The sequence below is a fragment of the Podarcis vaucheri genome, assembly GCF_965113315.1.
Source record: "Podarcis vaucheri genome assembly, chromosome: 15".
Taxonomy (NCBI): Eukaryota; Metazoa; Chordata; class Lepidosauria; order Squamata; family Lacertidae; genus Podarcis; species Podarcis vaucheri.
In genome coordinates this window covers 33,754,590-33,782,480 of record NC_138753.1, presented here as the reverse complement: position 1 = coordinate 33,782,480, position 27,891 = coordinate 33,754,590, and the positions used below count along the sequence as shown (strand labels likewise).

At 41.4% G+C, this 27,891-nt stretch overlaps 2 long non-coding RNA genes across 5 annotated transcripts in view; one reads left to right on the top strand and one right to left on the bottom strand.

Moving 5' to 3' along the window:
- LOC309519600 overlaps positions 1 to 27,891 on the bottom strand; it is a 75,187-nt gene that overhangs the window by 7,572 nt on the left and 39,724 nt on the right. Inside the window, exons 6-8 of one of the 4 annotated variants that reach the window (XR_014213856.1) lie at positions 5,852 to 6,054; positions 4,595 to 4,703; positions 173 to 4,053 (exon numbers count right to left, since the gene is read on the bottom strand). This is a non-coding gene — a long non-coding RNA (uncharacterized lncRNA). The remainder of the gene's footprint in view (positions 1 to 172; positions 4,054 to 4,594; positions 4,704 to 5,851; positions 6,055 to 27,891) is intronic. The other 3 variants (XR_014213857.1, XR_014213858.1, XR_014213855.1) reach the window with 3 other exon arrangements.
- Positions 4,622 to 7,990, top strand: LOC309519668. Its single transcript, XR_014213952.1, has 2 exons — positions 4,622 to 4,714; positions 7,690 to 7,990. It is a non-coding gene; the product is annotated as an uncharacterized lncRNA (long non-coding RNA).

Sequence of the window (27,891 nt, the reverse complement as noted above, 5' to 3'; positions counted from 1 at the left end):
ATTTCATTCTGGTGGTCTGTTTTTCCCAGGTCATTCCTACTCCCATTTACCCCAAGATAATAATGGGTCTGCCTTCATAATTTTTTTTTTAAAAAAACACAGGCCTTGAAGTGAACTCGAATTCCCATTTGCCTGAGCCATGCCTGATGCACCCGACAATGATGATTCTTACCTTTGATTTAAGTTTTCTGGATCCTACTGGCATTGAGAATATAAAGCCTCCTATCTTGGCATCTTTGGGCCTATGTATTATTCATGGAGTCTCTTGTTCTTGAGCAAGTGAAGAAACCAAATAAATATTAATTCCAAAGTAATACAAAGCCTTCCATTTCTCCTGCAGCAGCTCTCCTTGCTCCAGGGACACAGGAGAATCCACCACGCGGAAAAAGTAGAAATAAATTACCTGAAAATAACACGTTATCAAACAATTATCAAAACAATTATTCTCCACTGTAATAGAAATGAACAGTCACGTTACACTGGAATATTAAATGCTGTGCAAGGTGACAAGTGGGGAGTTCTGCCAAGTGCCTTTATTAAAAGATTTCCTTAAATCACTGCTCTGAATTGGTCTGCTTCCTGACAGGACAAATTCAGCAATAAATCGGTGAAAAGCAGAAATTGTTACTACGTTATGGTATGTGGAAGCAACTGTCACTTGAGCCCTTGACCAGTGACCTTAACTGGCTCTCGTTATCATGGCTTTCAACTATTAAAGCCATACTGATTTTTTTGAAAACCGTAGCTATAGCTGATCATAGTTGTAAGTTTGATCCAAAGTGTTATTGTAAACTTTAAAGATAGATTACCGAGTGAGGGCTATGTTAGCCTGTTGCAGCAAATCCTTAAAAGATTATTCAATTTATTATAATAGAAAGGAGCCTTTTGTGGATCACAGCCTGCTTTATCAGTTTTGTGAAGTGTTGTCCTTAGGCCCAAAGCAGTTCAATCTGTTTGTTTTTAGCCATTAGTCATAGGAAAACACTGCCTGCCCACCCCACCCCAGCTAAAAGAGAAGAGATGGGGTTATACCTTAATGCATTGTTGACCCGGAAACTACAACTAATCCAGAATGCGGCAGCTAGACTGGTGACTGGGGGCGGCCGTCGAGACCACATAACACCAGTCTTGAAAGACCTACATTGGCTCCCAGTATGTTTCCGAGCACAATTCAACATGTTGGTGTTGACCTTTAAAGCCCTAAACGGCCTTGGCCCGGTATACCTGAAGGAGCATCTCCACCCACATCGTTCTGCCCAGACGCTGAGGTCCAGTGCTGAGGGCCTTCTGGCGGTTCCCTCACTGCGAGAAGCAAAGCTACAGGGAAGCTACAGGGAACCAGGCAGAGGGTCTTTTCAGTAGCGGCGCCCGCTCTATGGAACACCCTCCCATCAGATGTCAAAGAGATAAACAACTACCTGACATTTAGAAGACATCTGAAGGCAGCCCTGTTCAGGGAAGTTTTTAATATGTGACATTTTAATGTATTTTTAATCTTTGTTGGAAGCCACCCAGAATGGCTGGGGAAACCCAGCCAGATGGGCGGGGTACAAATAAATTATTATTATTATTATTATTATTATTATTATTATTATTATTATTATTATACATCAGAGACAGTCAATTATGTTCTAATAAGTCCACTTTTGACTTAGCTAACAGCAATAAAAAAAATGTAGCAATGCATTTCCTTAAAATAATTATTAAAAAGAATTGCCCAGTTTTTAAATATTCAGTTTAAAAAGGAAGAGGAGAAAACCAGATTAAAACTAGCACTGTGGTAAGTGCAAATTCCAGCTATGGATTTTCACTGGGAAAATGGCAAGTGGGGGAAAGCAGTGAAGTGGTCCCAAGTAGCTTTTTTGAAAAGTGAAATGAGTTAGGACCCAATTCAGTTGTGCAACTGCCTTTTTCCTTTTTGTTTGTGGTTTCTACATTTTTATTAAATCTTCTCAATGGTGTAAAAGAAAAAGAAAAAAAGGTGACCCCTCCCTTCTCCAGTGTCATGATCCTGATCATATTTGGTGACCCTAACTGCACTTTTGAAAGTAGCAAGTGATATGATCATAGATCTCCTGGTGTCAGATCAAGTTGTGCTCTTAATGTTCATGGCCTTGGTGAACCAGCATTGGGAGTCAAGAATGTCAGCAAACCTTTAAGATAGAGTATTAACTTTAGGTGCAATAAACCACTGAAAGGAAAAGGGGATTTCACATCCGGGTCAAAGAATAAACCCACCAGCATTCTTGAACACAAACTCTTTGAGTTTTCTTATCAACACGCACACACAACACAAGGGGAATCATTGATGTTACACAGTATTTTGTCATTACCCACAACAATTTCTGTACATCTATAACAGTGAGGGCAAACCTTTTAGAGACCAAGTGCCCAAACTGCAACCCCAAACCCACTAACTTATCGCAAAGTGCCAACATGGTAATTTAACCTGAATACTGAGGTTTTAGTTTAGAAGGCGAGGTTGGCGCATCCATGTGGAGAGAGAGTGGAGCAATACAGTGGTACCCCAGTTTTCGAACAGCTTAGTTCTCAAACTACTTGGAACCGAGAACACATCAAACCCGGAAATGAGTGTTCGGGTTTTCAAACTTTTTTCAGAAGCGAAAAGTGCTCTGTTCTCAGTATAACTTCTGTTTTGATTGCCACACTTCCGTTTTCAGAGTGAGGGAAGGCGGGCTGGGCAGCAAGTGAGCAGGCAAGGGATGTATCCTGGCTGGAGGGTGTGTAAAGGCTCAACCTCACAGCAGCAGGAGGAAGGTGGCTGCTTGGAACTCTGGGTGGCCCACCAACGCATCAGCATGCTTCTGAGCACGTGCACAGCGCTGCGCCCTCCCCACCCACAGCGGAGGCTCCCCAAGGGAAAACACGCACCCTGGAGGTTGTGGCTCCGTTTTGCACACACACACCCCAATGCTCCATCTGAGGTGCTTCTACTCAGACACAAGTTGAGCTGAGGACTTGACGCACTGCCCTCACCTTCTGCTGGCCCTGTGCTGGGGCAAAAGTGCATGTGCCCACAAAGAGAACTCTGAGTACCCCCTCTGGCATGTGTGCCATAGGTTCACCACCACTGATCTACAGAACTTCCTTAATCACACTTCCAGATTAATGTTGAGAGTCCTCCCACTCTTTCATGGTTACTACACACATTTACTTTATGAATAATTCCACACAGTGTCAGTTAAAGTATTTGAAAATAACCCAAGCTTGCAGATATTATCCTGGAAACAATGATGCATCCATTTCATATCGAGCTGTAAAAACCACCATCACGTGCTGCTTTTGCTAGTACTTTGCACAGGAGCTATTACTTTGCACAAGAGTAGTGTCAGTGTACTAATGCTAGTGTACTGGAAGAAGCAAAGATCACCAGTGTCGAAGCAATGATTCTTCAACATCAACTTCATTGGACTGGTCATGTTGTGAGGATGTCTGATTATCATCTTCCAAAGAAACTATTCTATTCCAAACTTAAAAATGGAAAGTGTAATGCTGGTGGTCAACAAAAGAGGTTTAAAGATTCCCTCAAGGCAAATCTTAAAAACTGTAGTATAAACACCGACAACTGGGAAACACTAGCCTGTGAGCGCTCCAATTGGAGAACGGCCTTAACAAAGGTGTCATGGACTTTGAAGACGCTTGAACTCAGGACGAAAGGGAGAGACGTGTTTAGAGGAAGGCAAGTTGGCAAACCCTCACCATGATCAATTCCCACCCGGAAACCTATGTCCCCACTGTGGAAGGATGTGTGGATCCAGAATTGGCCTCCAGTCACTTATGGGCTCACTTTTAAAACTATGTTCATGGAAGACTATTTTGCACAAGAGCTTGGCTGGGGAAGAGTCCCAGTGGCCAGATAGAGACGCATGGGGGGGCACATTTGGTCATTGGGCTTGAAGTGTCCCACCCCCAAGTTAGATGGTGGGGGTAGCTGAAATACTCATACCTTTGAGTTGCAGGGTAGGATTTACCCTCTTGCTGTATTCAGGAGTAGGGGCAATTTCTGATTAAATTCCAGATAGCCATGCTAGTCTGTTACAGCAAACACACACACACACACACACACATGAGAGAGAGAGAGAGAGAGAGAGAGAGAGAGAGAGAGAGAATTTGACTAACAGATTTCTTATGGCATAAGCTTTCATTGACCTGAACCCACATTATCAGATGCATGAAGTGTTGTCCTCATATGGAAGATAATATCTATAGTGACAGACGAGATTAAGAACACATGCAGGGAATACAGGAAAAATGTGAACAGTGAGACCAAAAGGCAATGAAATGCAATAATTATTTATTATTAAAGAAATCTGATCTCATGTTCATTTTCTTCCTTTCCAGTCCTGTTATGCAGTTTCGTTTAGCTTCATTTCCACATAATCAGGAGTAGACTGATTAGTAGTTTCAATTCAGTCACCAAGGCTAGGTACAGTGTCTCTGTTATCTACCCTCTTCCCATCCAGCCCCTACATTCTTGCATGTATCCTGCTTATTGAGTGTGAAATTTAATGAGCTCCAGCCAAATGAAGATGATTTCGAAATGCGTTCACTCTGGTTGTGTCATCTTGCTCACCTCGATTCCAGCCTTCTGTAAAATGCTCCCTGTGACAGATGTTTACCGCTTCGCTCCAATCTCACTCCTCCAATTTACTTTGTCATTCCCACTGTAGACAGAGATTGGCCTATCAAATAAGTTTCATTTATTTGTGCTTAGCATGCATAATGTTTATTTTCTTTTGTCTTATCACTGTTTATCCAGATTACTTGTAGCATCTTAACGTGTATTCTGGTTAATGCTATTCAAACAGAGCCTATTGGGCTGGATTCTTAAGCAATCAAGTTCACAGACAACAACTTGGAAGAAATTGCTTCCAATGTATATAAGGCAAGCAGGAAATTGAAGGCTTCTCTCAGTGAGGCTAGAAACCCCCAGTTCTTAGAAAAAGCTTTATGAAAAAATACTTTTACTCCAAAGGACTCTATGTGACTTTTCTGCTTTGTATAATGTCTGGTCATAAATGTTGGTGGCAAACAAGTATTAAGTTGTAGCCAGCAATGTGAAAATACATGTAAATGAAATGGAAGGCAACAAAGGCAGTGTATTTAATATTTCAGCTGCACCAACTATATACTTGGAAGGAATTCCTCCATGTTGCCAAGTCACAACATAAGGATAAGGAAATAGCTTTATACCAAGTCAGACTATAGCCCCTTTTAGCTCTGGGTCATCTACTGATACTGCATCTGTTGTGTTTCAGAGAAGGTTATTTCCTAGCACTACTGGAGATAGTGAACTAGGAATCTTCTATATACAACACACATGCTCCATCACCAATAGCTCCTCCTTAAGGATCTGGACCACGACTAGGAACAAAGGACACTGACTCATTCCCAATGAAACCATTGCTCCATCTAGCTCAGTACTATACTAGCTACACTGGACACGTTTGCGTGTAATGCTAAGGCAAAAACTAAGGTTTAGTGCAAATGCTGGCTCTCAGAAAGAGATTGCAGCAGTTTTGTTCTTGGCTACAGGTTAAGGAGGACAGAGTTCAACCACATTATTGGGTTCTGACAACACACTCAGCCAAATGTTGGCTTGGTGACTGTAATATGCAGGGTTAAAGGAATCAAGCAGGAGCAAACCGTTGCAAGCCGCTTCAAACATTTCTTGAGATGGTGGGATATAAAGAGCCAAAACAAATAGATAAATATGCTGTCAGTTAACTGTCAGCATTGAATCTGACAGAATGGAAAGATGACATTAAAGACAAGTCCAAGAGTAGTGTTCACTCTGAGTAAATGATATAGATGAATATACATAAATCACCATGAAACAACAAGCATGTTGTTGGACTGCCAACTCTTCTCAGCTCCAGCCTGCATGGGCAACGGCCAGAGGTGATGGGAGTGGGAGTCCAATGATGTTTGGAGGGCTACTTGTTCCCAACCCTGCTGCAGGCCAAAGAAAGAACCTTAGGCAATATGGAGCTGCCTTGGTGCTTTGTACCCAGGGGAAATGAAGCTTGTCTCCTACATGAAACAGTGGAAAGCCCCAAATATGACACATTCACAAAACTCTGCACCTGGAGCTTAAATGACACGGACAAAGAACACACCTTTTATCCTCAGTTAAACAACGTTGAAACTTTTCCTTCCTGCGCCGCAATATTCATTATAGTTAACATAGTGTACAATCCTCACACACAAATATGCAGCAAAAGAATGGAAACTACATTCTTAAGCCACCCTAACTCAAAAGTGTATTTAAAGGGTTTTAAGACATGATTAATCTGTGATGTTGAATATTATGCCCTAAAGCACCACTGAGCCACCTCCTGAGACCCATTCCTGAGTGGCAGTGCAAAAGCATTGGGACCTCCCAAGCTCCTATAGCTGGATTATCATGAGACGTCCTCAGGACATCAGCATCAGTCCCAGCATGAACCAGGACCAGATGACCTGGGACAGCCTAACATCTAACATGGTGTCTCAGGTAGTTCTAATGATATCTTTGCTCCTGCAAAGAAGCAAAGGAGAATGGAAGGATATCATCACATAGTTAAAGTTCATGTCTGAATTTTAAAACTATTTCATATTGTTTTATTTATTGCATGTCTTGTAATTTTACTGCATCTTTCTTTTGCATTGATATTATTTATTTATTTCATGAAAGTTATACACCGCTTGAATGTTTAAAAGCCTCAATGCGGTTTACAGAAAGATAAAGCGGGGGGGGGGATCACAACCATACTCTAAAACATGCAGAAGTTAAAATACTAAAACAGATTAAAATTACCTCAACTTTCTAAGCCTCTGGGTAGGTTAGTGGGCACATGTGGGGTAAGGCAATCTTGTAGATAAACTGGTCCCAAGTTGTTAATATGCATTACTGTTGTTCATGCTTTGAGGGCCTTTGAGCCCAAAAGGAACACATAAATAAACCATACAACACCATAGCTAGGGCACCTTGAGGCAATCCCAAAGATCTTACTGAAATGCAGTAGATCTGATATGCTTCCACTGGATTCATCCTACAGCTCTCGAATCCCCACAATAAACATGAATCACAGTTAGCACAGTTAGGATCAAACTTTCCCTAGTACTTCAAGGTGGGGGCCAGGCCAGCAGGGAATAACCAGGCTGAGTACAGTGATACCTCGGGTTACAGACACTTCAGGTTACAAACTCCGCTAACCCAGAAATAGTACCTCGGGTTAAGAACTTTGCTTCAGGATGAGAACAGAAATCGTGCGGCGGCAGCGGGAAGCCCCATTAGCTAAAGTGGTACCTCAGGTTAAGAACAGCTTCAGGTTAAGAACGGACCTCCAAAGCGAATTAAGTTCTTAACCCGAGGTACTTAGATTTTCAGCTGCTGTATGGAAGCTACTGATGCAATAGGTTCATAGTCCTACTCCTAGTCTATTGTACTCCTGGACAGTTCCTGCTCAGCACTGGTTATTCTGGCTGCTGATATTGCTGGAGAGCTCCCTTGCCTGGTTCAGAAGACATGAGGTAATCTGCTTCTCTGTAGTGCAATGCTACAACAATGTAGTATTAGCATGTGTGCCATATAGATCCAAGGCTCACACACACAACACTGCAACATTGGTTTGCATTAAAAAAATGTGGAGGTTAACTGCTTCCTTACCTGACATTCTGGCCCAGGGCGGGGGGGGGGGGCAGGGAACCCAGCTGGAGGCATCTCCTATCTTCTCTTCTAAACCCACTATTTGATTATTGTCCAAACCCACAGATTCAAGAGTACAGAAGCACAGGCTGCATGCACCTGACTTTGTGCAAGATCATGGCCATAGGGGTGTGTAAGGCTGTATTCTGTAAGGATACACCAGGCTTCTATGCTGATAAATTAAGAAATTAAATAATTTTGCATATAGCCAATTTACATTTTTGCAGCTTCACTTTGATTTACAATGAACTCCCTCTCTTATATACTCTAAGGCTCTTTAGGCAGAACCACAACTCAATGGTAAAGCACACAATTTACACGCAAAGTAGTCCCAGTTTCAAGCCCCCACATCTCCAAGTGAAAAGGATCTCAGATCTCAGATGATGAGAAAGACTCTCTGCCTGAGACCCCGAAGAACCACAGAGAAGACAATATTAGTCAAGACCATTAATCTGATCTCATATAAGGGAACTTCCTATGCTCCCAAGTTCCTTAAACATAACAGCTCTGGCTAAGATTTGACCAAGAAGATTTCTGTGCATTCATCTGAGGATTGGCCCTGAGTTGATTGGGCTGGATTAAGAGAAACCTGAGAATGGAAACCTGAGAATGGCAATGCTACATTGAAAAGAACATAGGCACTTATAACGCAAGAAGCTGCCTTACCCTGAGTCAGCCTGCTAGTCCATTTAGTTCAGTGGTGCCTATACTGACTGGCAGCAGCTCTCCAAAATTTTAGACAGGTTTCTGTCCTAGCCCTACCTAGAGATTCTGGGGGTTGCACCTGGGACCTTCTGCATGAAAAACAGATTATTTTCCACTGATCTTCAGCCATGTTATGTCTTAACATAATATCCTTATCATTTCTCGATGGATAATCTTGTACGCAGACCCAGCAGGAACTGAGGATGTCACTCATGGCATTGTTCCCAGAAAAGTTATGTTGAGGAATACCCAAACCCAACATAACTCTTCAATGTATATATGATCATGGGACCACTTCAAAAAATCTCATTACATACGCACCAAATGTCACCTCAAAATCAGAGCTGAAGCATTTCAAGAGCAAACATGGTTTGGCATAAGGGGTCGATTCCCCTTACATTCACAGATGTGAATCAAAAGTAACACTTAATGGATTTAAGTCTGTAATTTACATCAGGTGCACTCCATGCCATATAATTTACGCAGAAAGCCAAAGTTGGAGGATGACTGTGTGAGTCACAACAGGACTAGCTGTGTCCTTCTTTTGAAATTGACTGTTAGTTTTCAATTATTCTAGCAGAGGCATCTTTTATGAGGAAATTAGGTGCCACTTACGGACATTGGAACTGGAGCAATCGTTAGAGCAGATGCCCCGTTGATCAAGCTGGAAATACAATTCCAGGCAGGTTTGGCTTCCTTGTGTCAAGACAGACAAAGAAATGTGCTTGTCCCTTGCAATAAGCTGCCCGATTTGTCCCCATTAATCTGCTCAGCAAACAGCAAGGCTGGGGATCTGGCTGTGAATGGCCAGAAGGTTGTATTCTTGTTAGTAGATTTATTACAGGAGACATCACCGCTAATTGTCCCTTTATTCTGTGATTAGTATTTGTTTGCTCAGGGCTTTCCAAAAGGAGGTTAGCTTCTCTTGTCAGATGGTTTACATAGCCTTTTCCCAAACATCACTCCAAGCAGTAGTGTTAGCATTGGGAGTGCTAATCCTCTTTGATCCCCCTGAGTTTTTTTTTTTTTTAATCTGTTCAAACTGAAGGAGGTCTCTCTCCTCCTCACATGCTGGTTCAGGCAGTATTTTCACTTCATTAAAATTTTAAAGATTGACAGTTGACTTATCATTTTCTCCATCTTTTGCACTCTCGGAAATTTGCTAGGCCATTCGCTCAGATGTGTCAAAGGCATCTGCACATATTGCATCCAGATGCAGGTGGGAAAGCTTGTGTATGATCTCTCTCTATATATATATTTATCTGAAAGGGAAAGAGGGGTGCTTTTAATGTTGCAAGCCAGCTATCTTTCTGGGCGCTTACACATGTTAAAATATTTGCATGGAAGTGGTCTGCATGTGCATGCATAAGAAGGCTCTTGATAATTTATATCCTCCAGAGGACTGGGCTCTAGTCCACGAAAGCTCACACCACAATAAATCTGCTAGTTTTTAAAAGTGCCACAATATTCGTTATGATTTATATATGTGCGTGCTTAATTGATGTGATATGTGCAGTATCTCTCTCTTTAGGACCTATGCGTGTTAGAACATTTCTATGTAATGCAGTTTTCTATATTAACTGTTTACTCTATGATCTCATATACATATGAAAGAGATTTTGGTGCGACTGTCGTAAGTCCAAAATCAATCTGGTAGAGTTGTCCTTCTATTCCTCTAATGCTCAGTTCAGAGGTAACAGAAAACCAGTTTCCCACTACATAAATAAGCCCTACAGTGCACCTGGGGCTCACACACTTTCCCCTCTGCGGAGAAGGGGATTGATTTTTTATTTATTCACTGCATTTATAACCCCATCTTTTTATCCAAGGAACAAGGTGGAGTACTTGGTTCTCCCCCTATTCATTTACTCCCAGTAACAATTCTGTGGGGTAGATTAGGCTGAGAGGCAGTGACTGGCCCAAGGTTATCCAGTGAGCTTCATGGCTAAGTGGGGATTTAAATCCTGGTGTCCCAGGCCCTACTCTGACACTCTAGTCACAACACCACATGGACTCTCTTCTGTTTTTGGTTTCTAAATGACCACAGCAAGTGGCATATGAAAGAGAATTAGAGGGAGGGGGTGAGCACAGAGGTCTAACGCTCAGGCTGGCTCATTTACATCAGATCCAGAGCAAAGTCTCTGCCCTTTGGGTGATATTAATATACAATGATTAGGTTGAGGTAAACTAAGACTGCACACATATCATACATTTAAAGCACATATTCCCCAAAAGACGAATCATGGGAACTGTAGTTTACCCCCTCCCAAGTTACAATTCCTAGTACCCTCAACAACTACAGTTCCCAGGATCTTTGAGGTTTGTGTGTGCTTTAAATGCATGGTGTGTACACAGCCCTTGTTTCAATCAATCCTTAATGTTGTGTTATTTGCTAGCAGCAGCCCACCCAGTGTTTAAAATCCAAAGAAGCGGGCAAAATGTTGAGATATAGAGGGAGAATAACTAATTTGGTTACAGAAATCTGTGCTCTTCTCATTGTTTGAACTCAAAGTCCAGCCAGCTTTTCTTTTACCAATGACTCCATCCATTAATTTAGTAGCATAAAATCCAGAGGCCTTCTGAGGCTCAGAGAGTGAAACCTTAGAATTACATTTGATACCTGTTAATGGAAAAATCCGAGGGCTCCCTTGGACAAAAACAAAGACACCAACCAGGATTACTTGGAGCAAAATAGCAGCCTGTAGGCTTGCCCTTTATTGAACTGCTGCAACAGGGTGCTCCCCTCACTTGCAGGAGAGAGGAAAGACCAGAAAATGGTGTGCAAGACCTTATAAAGACTTTTGAAATTGCCACCCTGTAGATCAAGACCACCCCCAGAAACATCATACATACATCACAGAAGGGGTGTAACCTAAGACCACCCCTCAGATACATACATCACAGAAAGGAGGGGTTGAGGGAGTTGTGGTGGTAACCTGAGTGTCCTGTCACCTGGCTGGTTCCCCCTTTCCCCCTCCCCTTGAGTACTTTCCAGGTGACAGAGGGGAATTTGCAGTTTCCTGGCCCCAGAGGGAAGAGTTGATTATTGTCCTTTGTTCCAGTCCGTGCTGAATCCACTCCCATATGCAAGTTCTTTGTGATCTTGATGGTCTTCTGTCTAGGACCATCAGGGTTGGCATAGCAACTGGGCAGGGCTCCTGCGTATGTACTGGTATGCTCAAGGATTATGGCTGCCCTGTATCAAACCTTCCCCATTTCGTAGTCCTTCCTTCATGGAGTAAAATAAAAGTGGAACAGTGCATATCCGATGTATGGTTGATTTTCTATGAATTTATAACAGAAGCGTAGTGTATGTAGTGTGTGAGTGTGAGTGTGTGTGAAGTTTGTACAAACTGAATGATTGGGGGGGGGGTGTTTCCTGCTACAATACCTAAACAATCAAAACATTTTTAACAAACCAGAGCAGTAAAACAATGCTCAGAAAAATAATGCAAATAACATGAACATATACACTAGAAGCACAGCATGGGACATATGAGATAACACAAAAGGCAAAGGCATGGTTCATGGGAGTAGCTAGGATTTTTGTTGGGGGGCAGAACTTGGTTGGGGGGGCAGAACTAACATGATTGGGCAGTTAGTTAAGTATTTCTATTGCTTTACTTGATCGAGTGGGGGGAGGGGGAAATCTGCCACCCCTGACTATGCCCATGAGATGGTTCATAAAATACCAAATCATTGCATGAGCAAGACCTAGACATGCATGATCCCGCCACCCTCCCCTTACATATTCTACTTCACTCCTATGCTTCCTGTTTCTCAGAAAACCATGGTTTGTTGTTACTTCCAAACCAAGCAAATTAAGGTTTAAGCAAGCCATAGTTTACCCAATTTGAAAGCAATGATTTGCTGACAACCATCAAGCACAGGAGGGAATGAATGCATGTCGGATGAGGGACTGTGTTAGCCCAAGGATAATGCTATGGAATTATGTGTGAAGGAGAAAAGGACTTGTTAAATTCCCAGGATTGTTTGGGATAAGGATCCTAATCTCTTAAAGAGAAGAAATTAATTAAAACATGAAGGTCTCCTAGTGAGGACAACAGACTTCAAATCAAACTAATATCCATTTTCTGAAAGGTGTGGTTATGAGGCCGCTCAGATCAGTGGGATGTCTCTCAGCTATCAAGAACAAAGCCATCAATTAGGTAATCTGGGCCTTCCCAGTCAGTAAGAATCATAGAGTAGTGTGAAGAATTCCTCATCTTGAGAGGCCTTTGAAGTACATAGGGCAGTGATTTGCATGAGACAAGCTAAGATAGGAACAAAGACTCCCTTGGAAATCAGGGCTAGCTTTCAGATACACAGAATGAAGCAAGATTTTGGAATTCATCCAATAGAGAGCATTCTGAGACAAAGAGAAATTACAGGAAGAAAATATAGAAGAATCTCATTTATTCCACAATTGCACATTCAGGGTTTCTTCTAAAGGGGGTGAGGGCATTTGGAGGAACAAATTGTTTAAAGGTGAAGAGCTGGATAGTTGGAGTAGAACGTAGAAATGAGTAAAAAGACTAATTCATTTCAGGTACCAGTTTCACCAACTGGAAAAGTGGCAAGCACACAGCATTACTTCCCCCAAGTTATAACCCTTTTCACATTTTGCGAACTGAGCTTCCTGTCCCAACTATGGACAGAATTAAAACTATTTGAGTACAATGTGGGTCTAACCTAGACTGTTATTCCCAATGGAAAAAAATATTAAAGGATTGCACCAAGCTTGTCGTGGCAAATTTATGCAACAGATTTTAAAAGATATAAAGAATATGCTTTGGAAAGAGGTGTGAATATGGCCTTGATCCCCATACTTTAGTAGGTTTAATTTTGTTAAAAGCCGAAGTGAAAGCCAAGAATATCTGCCAGCATTTTTGAATATAATGTGATCTTACTTGTATCTTTACCAGGATACAGTTCTTAAGGACATTTTAAATAAAAACTATAATTCATTTTTATGAATTTGGACATGCACAATCCCTCCACAATGAAAATAAGAAGCATGGCTCTGAAATACTGACACCTTTGCGATTCGGCGGGCACCTTTTGCGCCTCCCCTACTCATGGGGAAACCTGGTTTTGGGGATCTGGAGTGACGTGGGGTGAGCGGCGCGGTGCTTCGAATCGTCTGCTTCTTCCACGGAGCGAAGCCACATAGCTGTTGCCGGAGAGCATTGACTTTTTCCTGTGGACAATTTGACTCCAAAGTAATTACCAGTGAGTAGAGCTGAGACGGGAGAATCAGATTTTAAAAGTTTAATTTTGCATCGAAACGGGGAGGTTCAAAACAGGAAGTCCGCCTTCCCTACTTGTAAACACACTAAGGCAAGGAGGCTGTAGGCTGAAGTCTTGGAAAGCCTTTTGTAAAAGCCTAAATTTCCATCGGTAAAGAGCATAAAACCCCCCTTGGAGGCAGGAGAAGAGGGGGGGGGAGTTGTGGACTGAGTGTGCCTGCGGGAGAGAGTGAGGGGAGTTAAAATAAAGCCGCTCTGACCCTGGAAACGGGCTGCCAGTAGGACTGACGTTTTGGAATGTTCATTGACAGCACTTAGAACGTTCCTTGACAGCTAGCAAAGGAAGAGAAATACATTGTTTCTATTGTCTCCGGCTGCTTCTAAAAAGGAGTAAAAAGTAACTGAAATCTGAAATTAACTTTGGATTGTATGAGTTGTGTTTAAAGGGGACATTGTTTCCCTCTAGTGGAAATCTCTGAAATTGGTTACTTTATAAGAGCTGGGCTAGGGGGACTTCCAACTGCAAGATAAGAACTGTGAGACTCTGAGATTGACCTTGAATTTCTCTAAATGGAAAGGAAAAAAACAGGTGAAATGTCGACAGAAGAGGCCTTAGTGGTCGCTTTAGTGAAAATAAACGATTCGTTGGAACAGCTTCACAGGAAAATAGACAATCTGGGACAAAAGGTGAACACCAACACAGAAACCATTCAGACATCGATACAGGAATTTACTTCGACACGGCAAACTGCGGATGAAGTCAGGGAGAAAACCCTTGCTGCTGAATATAAAACAATACAACTGGAGTGTGAGAGAGCCCCATCCATTCAAAGGCAATTCGATGTGACATCTGTTATGATGGAACTTAAAGGAAAACAAAAGAATTTGAGGACCAGAGCCCTACCTGAATTGGGAAAGGAAAGCCTGACAGAGCTTCAGGAGGAGACTGGACTAACATCGGTTGAGAAAGAGAGGCTTTGGGGGGCCAGTACGACCGCCAAAAATGTGAATTTATTTAAGGGTAACTGTGAAGGACGTTGGATTGAAGAGAAGGGGGATTGGGAAATATGGACAAATCTGAAGTTGCTATTGTTGGGCCGAGTCGTTGTGGTGGGGATGAGGGTTGCTGTGATGCCGGGGATGTTGCTTTTGTTTCAAATAGTGCAAGTTTTGGATGGGATGGATTGTATCAGGAGGTGGCAGAGGGATGTTTTTGGAGTTGTTTGGCAGGGCAGGAAGCCTCGAGTAAAACTTAAGATATTGACGGATGCTAAAGAAGGAGGTGGACCAGCCCTGCCAGACCCCTAAACTTTGTTGTGAACCATCTGCTCTTTGCTGGCTGAGAGAATGGTTGTCTCCTGGAAGCACAGAAGTGTTGGATAATGGCAGATGAAGTTGATGGACTAGATAGAATTGGCGGAAAAGACTGGCAAGATCCGAGACCAGGGAGAAGAGTCGGTGGAAGAAGACTGGGAAAAGTTTAATGCTTAGTTATAGAAATATTGTAAAATTAATGAATGTTAGAAGAACGTTGGAATGAAGTTATATGGCTTCAGTAGAAATGCTATAAGGAATTAAGTATAAATAGATTAATAGAGTATTAAAGGAAAATAAGGTTAAAATGTGTTAAGATAATTTTTTAAAAAATGTGTTAAGATAATTATAGGATAGAAAATAGGGGAAGATGGATAGGAATTGGAATTAAGTATAAATAGATTAATTGAGCTTTAAAGGGAAAAATATGGTTAGAATGTGTTAAGACAATTATAGGATAGAAAACAGAGGAAGATGGAAAGGAATTGCTGAAACAATTAACAGAAGTGGAATACAAAAAGGGAGGTGTGAGGAGGTCGAGGAAATAAGGGAAAGAAAGATAAGATGTTGAAATTGAAATTTTAAATGGTTTTTGTTTTGTTTTGTTTTGTCTTGTTGGTTTCTTTTATTATGTTTGTTTTTTTATTATGTATTGTATGTTTTTTCATTTTTTGGCTTTTTTGTAGTGTTGTGTTTAATTTGTTGGAAATTTAATAAATATTATTTTTTAAAAAATGAAATACTGACACCTTTGCAAATAATTTTATAAGACACTAACAGTGAGATTCTAACCCTGTCTACTCAGAATTCAGTCCTACTAAATTCCATATGGATTACTCTCAGGTGAGTGGGGTTAGAATCACACCCTGGAGTCCCATTCCTATGCACAAATGCATTCAAGACAATGTTTTGAAATATTCCCATGTTTGCTTGTTTATTTTGTTTACTGCTGTTCACCATAAAGTCCCGGGATGAATTACAATATAACAATACAAAACCTGTTAAAACAATATTGAAGCAGACACCCTTGGCTAAACCCTACAGGTGGTGCAAATATCATTCTGATTTGGAAATTATTTAACCACCTTTTAAAGCCATTTAAGTGGGTGAGCTTCAGTTAACATGGATTTTAAAACCATCAAATCTGGAGACTTCTGGGTTAGTGTCTCCGGCAATGGCGGATTTCCTCTGATCGGGAGGAATCCGCTTCGTGGAAATTAGGGTCTGGACCGCCACGGCGAGGCGGAGACCCATCAAAAACCACAAGCGGGAGTAGCCTGTGGACATGGGATTCGGCAGGCACCTTTTGCGCCTCCCCTACTCACGGGGAAACCCGTTTTCGGGGATCCGGAGCGACGTGGGGTGAGCGGTGCGGTGCTTCGAATCGACTGCTCTTTTCACGGAGTGAAGCCGCATTGCTGTTGCCAGAGAGCGCAGACTTTTTCCTGTGGACAATTGGACTTTAAACAACTACCCGTGAGTAGAACGGAAAATTGAAACATCTTTATTTTGCACTGAAGCGGGAAGGTTCTAAACAGGAAGTCCACCTTCCGCTTTTGTAAATAGTTTGAAGCAAAGACATTGCAAGCTAAAGTCTGGAAAGTCTTTTGCAAAGGACTAAATTTCCATCAGCTAAAACTACTAAACCCCCCTTGGAAGCAGGAGAAGAGGGGGGAAATCTTAGATTGTTCAAGCCTGCAGGAAAGAGAGTAAAGAAAGATAAATTTCCACCGCCTTGAACCTGGGAACAGGTTGCTAGGAAGACAGACTTTTTGGGAAAGTTCATTGACTGTGAATAAAACGTTTGTTGATAGATAGTTAAAAAAGAGAAACATTGATTCCAATGTTTCCTTTTGCATTTAAAAGGAACAAAATATTTGAAAAACGAAAGTAATTTTGTTGCTAGATCTGCTTTTAAAAGGACGGATACAAATAGAAATTGTTTCCCCTAGAGGGAGCTTTTGAAACTGTTGTTGGAGTCGATCTGGGGAATTCTCCAGCTGTAGAGATTAAAGATCGTGAGAACCAGACATTGACCTTGAACAAGAATGTGCCCAGAAGCCTTAGTGATTGCTTTTTGTAAGACAAGCGCTTTATTAGAACAGCTACATGAGAAGATGGATTTGATGACTGTTGCAGTTAATAATTTTGGACAAACAGTGAATACCTATATAGAAACCTCTCAGGAACCGACCCAGGAATCTGCTTTGACAGGGCAAGTTGTGCAGAAGACAAAGGAGGAGGTTGCTGTTGAACCTCAAGTAATAGAAATGGAGAGAGCCGCAGCCTTGCAGGAACATAAGCTGTTGTTTTTGATGACCGAACCTGGAGAAAGTCAGATTTGGAGAGATGGAGTCTCGTTTGGATGGAGATGGGAAATTGGATAGATCCTCCTATGCAGGGCTGTTCTGGCTTCTGGGATCTGGTTCTGCGCCAGGAGGAGTCTGGAGTTGTCGGGGCCTTTAACTTTGGAGGGACTTTGAAACATGCCTTGAAATACCTTTTGGATTTTAGTGCTGACTATGGAGAATGGGCTGACCTGTCGAGAAGGGATAAAGACATTGTTAGGTTGGAGTCTCCCCGAGATCTACTCCTCAGCGATAAAGGAAGGAAATTAAGAACAAGACCAGCAGAAGATAAAGTAAAATATGAAGAAAATCTGCAGAAGGGACATGGAAAAGAGTCAAGAGCCTCGGATAGAAGATCACCATGTTGATGGACTAAATGGAATGGATAGAAAGGAGTGACAGAACCCGAGACCTGGAAGAAGAGACTGTGGATGAAGATTGGAAGAAAGTTAAAAAATTCATTTAGAGAAATATTGTAAAATTAATGAGTGTTAGAAAAAATGTTGGAATGAAACTATTTGGCTTTAGTAGAAATGCTATAAGGAGTTATGTACAAATAAGTTTTAAGTTTTAGGGCTTTTTATGGTAAGATAAGGTTAAAATAAATTAAGATAATTTAATGACAGAACATAGTGAAAGATGGAAAGGATTTGCTGAGATAATTAATAACTAGAATACAAAAAAGGGAGGTGTGAGGAGGTCGATGAAACAAGATAACGAAAGATAAAGTTTTGGGAATATTGGATTTGTTTTTAATTTTTTGTTTGCTTTTGTTTTGATGTATTGTGTGTTTTGTTCTCTTCTTTCTTTTTATTGACTTGTATTGTTTAATTTCTTTTTTTCTTTCTTTTCTTTTTCTTTTTTTCTCTGTAATTTTAAATTCTCAATAAATATCATTTTTTTAAAAAAAAATAAAACCATCAAATCTGTAGAACAGCAGCAACATATAAAAACCCCAGAATTAAGAAAAGTTAACTGCAAAAATTAAAAGTCAAATTTAGGGGGCTAAACATGGTTATCTTAAGGTGATACTTGAGGAAGTAATTTATCAAATCTGATGAGGCAGAGTTCCGCAGCCTAGATACCCCCTTTGAGAACCCTCTTTTGTGTGATACTGCTACTCTGTACTTCAGCTGCTAGATCCATGGTCAATCAGGAGAGGTCAAACTAGGTTTCTGCAGGTAAAATCCCAACTCCTTTCCTCCTAAACCCATCTGCAAATTGATGCATGTTAACACAGAACATAAACAGACTCCAAGGGATACAATACTGATCAATTTTAGCCATGACACAATATCAAGGCACATGAGTGCAATCAAATATATATTTCAGCATGCATGACAATACACTCCTATAGAGATCTGCAAGTGTCAACCACTTGCATGCTGCCCTTCAATCTGATAGATAAGAAAGGGACACTATCCCTCGTGGCCAAAGTTTACCCCCTGGAGACTAACTAGTGCTAGAAAAGATCCCCACCAGCAGCCCAATTCCAATTTATTTCAACAGCACAGAAATACTTTGATTATGGGGCTCCTAATTGTGAGCATGGTACCTCTCAGTCTCAGTGTATCTCTCTCGCTTTTACGAGTCGTGGTAGAAGCTGTTCCTGTCAGATATGAACTTTAGCAGCTGTATAAATATTGATGACTGCAATAATTTGTGTTCTGCATATGCTCTCCTTAAAGCTATAGTGTAATCCTCTAGCTAGGGCTATGTTGCATAGAAAGGAGCCAGTCTCCATTTGCATGGTAATGAAGTGTCTCTGAAGGTGCTCTCTGGAATTGTTAGCCACACAGCCGAGTAGCTAATGGATATGGAGGCAAGACTTTGGGGGGAATTAATACTTCCAGACAATCTAATCAACTCATGCAGTGATATGCATTTGCAACCAAGGAAGATGGGTGACCTATTATCAAAAATGAAATGCGGTCTCCAACTGTTAGCACAGATCACAAGGAAGTTGCAGCTGGGAGCAAACTGCACTATATTCTACAAGATGAAAAATGAAAACAGTACCAGTCCCCAAGTCTAGTGGAGGAATAGCCCTGGATTCATAAAATGGAAAGTAAATACAGTACATCACACCAAATTTTGACAGAGTAAATCTCTACTCCTAGCTACCCAATACCGAGCCACCACTTTTGCTATGTATTTGTAACATAACAGGGCATCCAACAGATTCCAAGGGTAGAATAATGGGTAATTTTAGCCATTGGAAGTCATCTCAGGACACAGGAATCAGTTCAAGGTCCAAGTACTCTGATGACCATACATTATTTTCTGACTGTGTTTTTGTTCCTACTTTACAGGGTTGTTCTATATCTAGACTTTAGAGATGTGACAACCTTCAAGCTGTTAATTCTACAATCCAGGGCCCCACCCCATATAGATATATTTACTTTGAGGAAACCAACACATTAATATTTATTTCTTGTAGCAGTTTAGGCTTCTTTTAAACTATTGTAGTTTGTTTTACATGAAGCATATCACTCGCATGCTCTTAGGCCGGGCCCTCTTTAGCACTGCTCTACTGAATTCTTTCTGTATTCCCCCACGCAGAAGGCTTGAGAAATCTGTAAGTTTTTGTGGGGGTTTTTTACATTATTAAGTCTCCTCTTCACATACTTAAAGGACTGCTTCTTCCCCTAAAGAATTCAATAGATAGAGGAAGAAGCAGTCTTTTTGGCAGGCTGAGCACCATGCTACCTTGCAAGAAATGGGAATGTGTATACTGTTCTCACTTCAATATCCCAAAGTCAATATCTATAGAAATTTCAAAGACCCTGTTTGCTTTTTTCTTAAGAGTTCCCCCACCCCTTTGTCAAGTTTATCTGATTTTGGAAGGAAACTGGCAAAACTATTATTCTCCTGCAAATCTTAAGTCCTCCGTTCTTTAATACTTCATTTCTCTCTCTGTCATCGTAATGTGTCCAAACATATTATCCCAAGCTGCTTTTAACTTTATAGATAGATATACAGTGGTACCTTGGGTTAAGAACTTAATTTGTTCCAGAGGTCCATTCTTAACCTGAAACGGTTCTTAACCTGAGGTACCACTTTTGCTAATGGGGCCTCCCGCTGCTGCCGTGCTGCCAGCGTGCAATTTCTGTTCTCATCCTGGGGCAAAGTTCTTAAGCTGGAGCAACTACGTCCTGGTTAGCAGAGTTTGCAACCCGAAGCGTCTGTAACCTGAGGTACCACTGTACAGATTCTCTGCCTCTGAAATTCAAAGAACAGTTTACCACCAACTATAAGTATCTCTTGTGTTTATAGTTTCTTCACCATGTACTAGCAGCAAGGGCATTTGTTTTCAGTGACTGCCATTTAGCTGCCTTCTGCTCACTGCAAGCCATTCACCTCCCCACCCCCTCTCTCAATGCCAGACAGCTCTGAGTGAGCAACTTTCTCTGATAAAAGTTGGGAGCACACTGAGGTCCTCTGAGCTCTGACTCTGGACCATCTCCTCCAGGTTCCACTTCCTTGAGAGAACTTCAGAGTCTCAAAGGGCCAACCCTCTGGCCTGAAGATGGGCATTCCTCCTGCACAGCAGCATCAGACCACACATGGAGGAAGCAGCTCTCACACTAACAACATGCAGTCCCATCTGACCCCAGGCTTTGCAAAATGATGACCTTTTAAACATTTCTGAATAGTTGAAATATTTATGAAATGTCACTGATGCCCCAGCTCCTAAATCTTATTTTCTCACACATGCTGCTTCCTCCAACACACACTGATAGTGCTGCCACTTCTTATCTGTTACATTTCTTCCCAAAGCCTAGGGTCAGGTGGGACTGCATCTTGTTAGTGGGAAGAAATGTAGCAGATTTAAACAACTATAAATCAATGGAGCTAACAAAGAGAAAGTAATAATAATAATGATGATGATGATGATGAATTTATTATTTATATCCCACCCACTCTGGGCGGCTCCCAACACTTCCCTAAACAAGGGCTGCCTTCAGATGTCTTCTAAAAGTCAGATAGTTATTTCCTTGACATCTGACAGGAGGGCATTCCACAGGGTGGGTGCCACTACCGAAAAGGCCCTCTGCCTGGTTCCCTATAACCTCACTTCTTGCAGTGAAGGACCCGCCAGAAGGCTGGCGATGGGGGTGGTGATGCTCCTTCAGATATACTGGGCCGAGGTCGTTTAGGACTTTAAAGGTCAGCACCAATACTTTGAATTGTGCGCGGAAACGTACTAGAAGCCAATGCAAAGAATGCATTACTGACACAAAATATGAATATCTGTGGTTCCTCACATTTTTTTGTGAACCATATGAAACTGACATATAATCAGACTATTTTTATATTGTCATAATTGGCTTGCTATCAAGCAAATTTCTCCTGCATGCTTTGGCCATGCCTGCTTTAGTGCATTTCCACTCAGTTCCTTGAAGCATGCAAACATTATCCTTTGCATTCCCCATACAGTATTTCCAACACTGCTATCTTTTGCTGAGGTGTTTAACATAAAGGGAAGAGCGCTTAAATGATCTATGAGGGATGAAAAAATAGAGATGCAAACAGTGCCTTTCTTTCTTGACTCCAAGTACAATGTATGAAGCATGACAATAGAAGCATGACAATAGCTAGGATGGAAGGAGATGCATGACTATTGCTCAGTCAATCACTTCTAGTATTAATGAGCATCATAGTCAGGTTTGTATCTAAGTTGTGGGGTACAAACTACTTTATCCTACACATGCACATACTGCTTGTCAGTCTGGACATAATTATTGCCCTATCTACATGCCACAACATATGCATTTTTTTTAAACAGTGAAACCTGAATTCTCTTTCTAGAATTCCATAATTCCAGCTGAAGTGAAATAAAAAATATGGAATGCACTAACAAAAACAAAAAACCAAGAGAGGAATGCAAATCAGGACAGGTTACTCCATTAAGCTGGTGTGGGTGGTAAAAAACCTGAGTCATCATATCTCATTGACTGAGTAAAATCCTTGCCTGCCCAAAGTCTTCAATCCATGGTAGGACTGGGAAAGATCCCTGCTGAAAACCACAGAGAACAATTACCAGTCAGTGTACACAACACGGGCTTAAGGAATTCATTGCCATAATGTTGGCTATCATAGCTAATGCATCAGGTTGGAAACTAAAACTTAGTAAACTAGGAAAATGAGGGGAAAAGGAAGGAAATGGTGGAACTGGGATCAACCGTCACCTGTAGTTGGTACTTTTTATGTTGCTGGTTATTAAGTATCTGGAATGGGAGCACACAGCTGACTTAAAAAGGTAAGTATTAAATGGAAATGTTTCCCTATGCTAGTTAACCACTGGCAAGAACAGAAAAGGTGCTTCCTGGCCAAACACTCACAAAGTCCTGAATAACGGTGAGTGACAAAAATGTACATGGACAAATGACTGAAATACAAAGCTCTGTACTTCAAGTGGCTATGCTTGGAATGTAAATCCCTTTCAGACCAAACTATTAGCATATCCTTAGGGAGACCCCGTAGTCTCTTCCTCTGTTGACTGTTATCTGCTCAGCTGTCTGAAAAGTCATCTGTTTGAATATTTATACATACTGGTATGTAGTGACTGCTTAGTATAAATCATATAGGCAATTTTGCAAGTTAGAGTTCTGTTTATAAAACAAATAAATGAAATGGTTTCAATTGTGAAGAAGACGTTTCAAGGGGGTTGTCCATGTTAAAACAGAACTAGTCAGGGAAGATTGAAGGAGATGTGAATTGGCAACAGAGGAAAATGCTACAGCAGGAGACCGGCCCTTCTATTAATGCAGAATAATGATACTGGCGTGCTTCCTCCTGCTGCTGCCCATGTGGGAAGGACTTTCAGCTGGGATCTGCTGATGAATGAGACAGTAGGACATTATCTGCAAATCCCCCATCCACTCCAAGATATAGCAGGTCAAGACTGACTTTCAAATGAGAAAAACGCACAGATTTAGGATCAGGTTTTCCGAAGGGTCTTCAACATGCCTTGTTTTCTCTGTAATCATTAGCAACCTTTAGAAGTACAAACCTTGCTTCTCAGAGGGAGAAAACACCCTAAATGACAGGATGTATGGACACTAACAGAAAATGTGCAGAGATTAATAAACAGCTTGGGAGCATTATTGTGAAATACCCTCTCTGCCGAGATCCACTTGGTCCCTTCTCTTGTAATCTTTGGATGACTGCTAAACACTTTTTAAAAGCCAACATGCTCTTAATATTTAAATTTAGTCTTCCTATTGCTGTTTTTAATCAAACTGCTGGTTTAAAACTGTCTGATTTCATTGTTTTGAATAAATTTTGTTTTCTTATTTATTATTTTAACGTTTGCAGTGCTCAAATGACAAGGTGAGGTCATTCTCTGATTGTTTGTGACTGCTCCCTTAGAAGATGACAGGGAGGATGATTTGGTTAAAATTGAGGAGAATCTAGGGGTGGTGCTTGTGGATTTTATTAAGCTCCCCAAACATTGGTTGAAAACTGTTCTATGCATTGCAGATTTTTTTTAAAAAAAGTACAAATATATATAATAAACAAACAAGAGTAAAAAGCTAGTGATAGCAGGCAAACACCTAAATCTTAGAAGGCTTTGTCATCCAGGTGGTGTTTGACTAAAACTGAAGATCAGACACAGAAGGGCAAAGCACATCTGCTGCCCTTTAGATATTTTAGAATATAACTCCCATCAACCCTGTGTCAGCAGGCCAATTGTCAGGGATGATGGGAACTGCAGTCCACATCTAAATAGCACCATGTTGACTACCTTGTTCTTCTTCCTTCTCATGTTTGTCTGTTTTTAGCACATTTACATGTGCTAAAGCAGAAATGAAGCTTCCAAGGGAACAGTGCTGCAGGGATACAAGATATCGCTGTTGGAGGCAGTATGCCTCTGAATGATTACCAGTTGTTAGGATTCAAAAGTCGAAAGAGCACGGCAACCCTCAGCTCCTGCTTGTGGGTTTCCCACAGGCATCTGGTTGGCTACTGAGAACTTGGCCTAATCCAGTCTTTGGCCTAATCCAGTCTTACGTTCTTAACAGCTCTCCAAAAACAGCAAGAATCTTGCAGCAGCACATTCATTACATGGAAGGCTTGCTTGCTTTGATAGACATACCACTCTTCATCTGAGGATCACAGGGCAGTTTATAGCATTGTTGCATGCCACCATAATCTTGAGAGTTGCAAAACTCCAGGGGTTCCAGGTGCTAACTCAGGGTTGAATCCAGGAATTAGAAGGGACTCAGGCTTACAGGCTACCCACCCCCCAAACTCACAACAGTATAAATGTTGAATGGAATCCTATGAAAGCTGAGACCATGTTCAGACTGCTAATCTCCGAGGTGCTATAAGGCTGTGTTCTTTCTGAAGTACTACTTTGCCTGTGTATCGACCACCAGCCTCAGGAAAAGTGGTTACTTAAGATGCTGGAGAGAGAGTTTTGAAATGGCCAATGTTCAACTTAGATTTTTCTTTCACCAAAAAGTACCATCTGATTAATGAGATTATGTATTCAACTAAGTAATAAATTAAGAGTCTCAAAACTATATTACAGTAGGCATATTTTGAATTTTATTAGTGGATGAAATAGCATAATGCATAAGAGAGCCTCTCTGAAACACCAAATACCTGATTTAATCTCACCTCTGCCATGAACTTACTAGGTGGGCTTGGTCCTTCACCCCACCTGCAGTATGGAGATAATACTGACCTACCTTAGTTATTAGGCACAATGAGTAGGCTGAAATGATGAGGGCAACATTATCTCTGTTCAAATACCATGTGAAAATCAAGAGCTGGGATTGTCCTGATTGGATAGAGGGACTATGTCCATCCAATTGAGAAGATACAATTAAAGCAGAGTTTGCACAAATATTTGCAGGGCATTTGATACCCTAGCTGGTGTATGAGATTATACCTGCTGCAAAGAACAGTAACATGAAACATTATTCAAGGACTCCTAACGTGGCAATTATCCTCTTTGTAATTAAACCAAATTCAGCTTTCACTCTTACACCCTAGGCCAGAGTCAGCAAAATTCAAAATTTCCCTCTTATTTTTTGATAATCCCTAATAAAGGAGTATGGAGTGTTGGCTTTTATTCAGGATGTCCTTGGGGCAGTGCTTGGAGACGTCAGCACACATGGCTAGCAGATGAGCAAAGTATAAAGGAGCCTGATACACTGGTGGTTCAAATTCATCACTTCTGCTTGCATTAGATGAGCAGGTGTTGGGCATGATAAGTTGGAATATATTGAGATAATGTTCTCATGACCATAATTCTGAAAAAAGTATCACCATATATTTTATACATCCCAGAATCCTAATCAATATAACAGATTGGCAATACAAATATATTTTCTGCTGGGATCAAAGGGTAGTCAGTGGTTCAAGCACACTTTTATTCATTTCATTTTCTTTAAATTATATCCACATTTCCTTAAAGCTCCGAGTGGTATACATGGTTCTTTCCCCTGCTAACTGGATCCTCACAACTACTTTTTAAGGTAGATTTGGCTGAGAGATGATGACCTGCTCAAAATCACCCAGGGTGCTTCATAGCTGAGTGGGGATTTGAACCTGAATCTTCCCAGTTCAGACAAGCACTTTACACCATACTAGAAAGTAACACTACACTTAGTTATAAAAATCTCAGGTTATTGGCAGAAAGACAAGACAGGCTTTCCCAGGATAGCACCTAAGTAAAATAGACCTACATGTTACACCAGGTGAGTGGTATATACAGGGCAAAAAATTAGCTGGACTTACCATGCATAGGTGCACAAATGCACAAAAGCTGCCTTTGGAAAGACAGTTGCTTGGCAAAGGCCATGTTTATCATTGGCCATTGTTTCAGGGCACTGGTTTAGCCTGGAGAGCATGTGTTCTCTAAATTAGTGGCTTGGGGTTTATTAACATCCCATTTCCAACTCTTTAATACAGACTATTCTAAAGATCATTTATCACTCCCCACTCCCTTTAGGTCCTAAGCATCCCCAGCAAGCAGCTGGGTCACCTGGGGGCGGGCAGGGATGTTCTATCCCAGAAGAGAGTGAGATTGCAGGTTTAACAGGTAGGGGCTCATATGTGAATCACTAGCTTGGGACTGGAACATCATTGGGAAGGGTATTTTCAAAGCTGTGCTTAATTAGGTGGAAGGAGTGTTTGCATGGCCACTAATAGTGGATCAGAGGGACAGCGAGCTATGACTGACTGCTATACAAAGGCAGCCAATTACTTGCATGTCTGCATTATGTATTAACCCATCTGGGCCTGAGATATTGGCTTTGAAAGGAAGACAAAGGAGAGGGTGTGTCAATGATCACACACCAAATTATAGTGTCTGTGCCCTATTGTCCAAAAATAAGCAATTCATAGTCAGGGCAGCTGGAATTGTAAACACCCAGGGACACTGAACTCACTCTCTAGCTTCCCACCCTGGCAGGAAGATACTTCTCTTCCTGGAGTCTGTTTGTGGTTAAGTATCTCTCTGTTTGTTTAAGAAATTTGTCCACCGAAGTGAACAGCATGACCCTTTCCCCAGGTGCTTTCTCAGCAAGTCTGGAAAGAAGGACAGCTTAGGGAAATGGGGAAACACACAATTAAATTAGTCCTACAAATATTACCCAGTTATACATGGAAACTTAAGCTTGTTATTCCCATGCATTAGAATGTGGTGGTAGAATCTAGAGGGGAATTTTTATTAAAAACTATTCTTTTGTGTTAAATTAAAAATCTCCCTGCAATTTTGCAATAAGGGCTGCACATTGTAATGCCGCAAGAAAACATCACAAGCCAGTTGAAGACCTCACTGAACACCATCAGCAGAGGTACTCCTATTTCTTCACCTGGCATTCTTTTTTTAAAAAACATATTTTTTATTAACATGTAAAACATATAAGACATACATACATTATTCATTACAATACTATTCAAGACTTCATTATATAATCAAATACAATACCATACCCTATCCTCTTAACAAAAGGTACCCACATACCCACATATAACTAAACCATACGTACCTATAAACTTACCCTACACCCACACCCACATAAGTGGCCTGACTTCCAACCGTTCTCTTAGCACAATTTTACTTTTCCATTTAACTTAAACACATTTCCTTATTTATTTCTCCTTCTCTACTCTAAAGGTAAAGGTAAAGGTACCCCTGCCCGTACGGGCCAGTCTTGACAGACTCTGGGGTTGTGCGCCCATCTCACTCAAGAGGCCGGGGGCCAGCGCTGTCCGGAGACACTTCCGGGTCACGTGGCCAGCGTGACATCGCTGCTCTGGCGAGCCAGAGCCGCACACGGAAACGCCGTTTACCTTCCCGCTAGTAAGCGGTCCCTATTTATCTACTTGCACCCAAGGGTGCTTTCGAACTGCTAGGTTGGCAGGCGCTGGGACCGAACAACGGGAGCGCACCCCGCCGCGGGGATTCGAACCGCCGACCTTTCGATCGGCAAGCCCTAGGCGCTGAGGCTTTTACCCACAGCGCCACCCGCGTCCCGGCTATACTTTCATTCTATTCTTTTCTGAATTCTGACATTCAGCGAAGATCTTAGATATATAACCA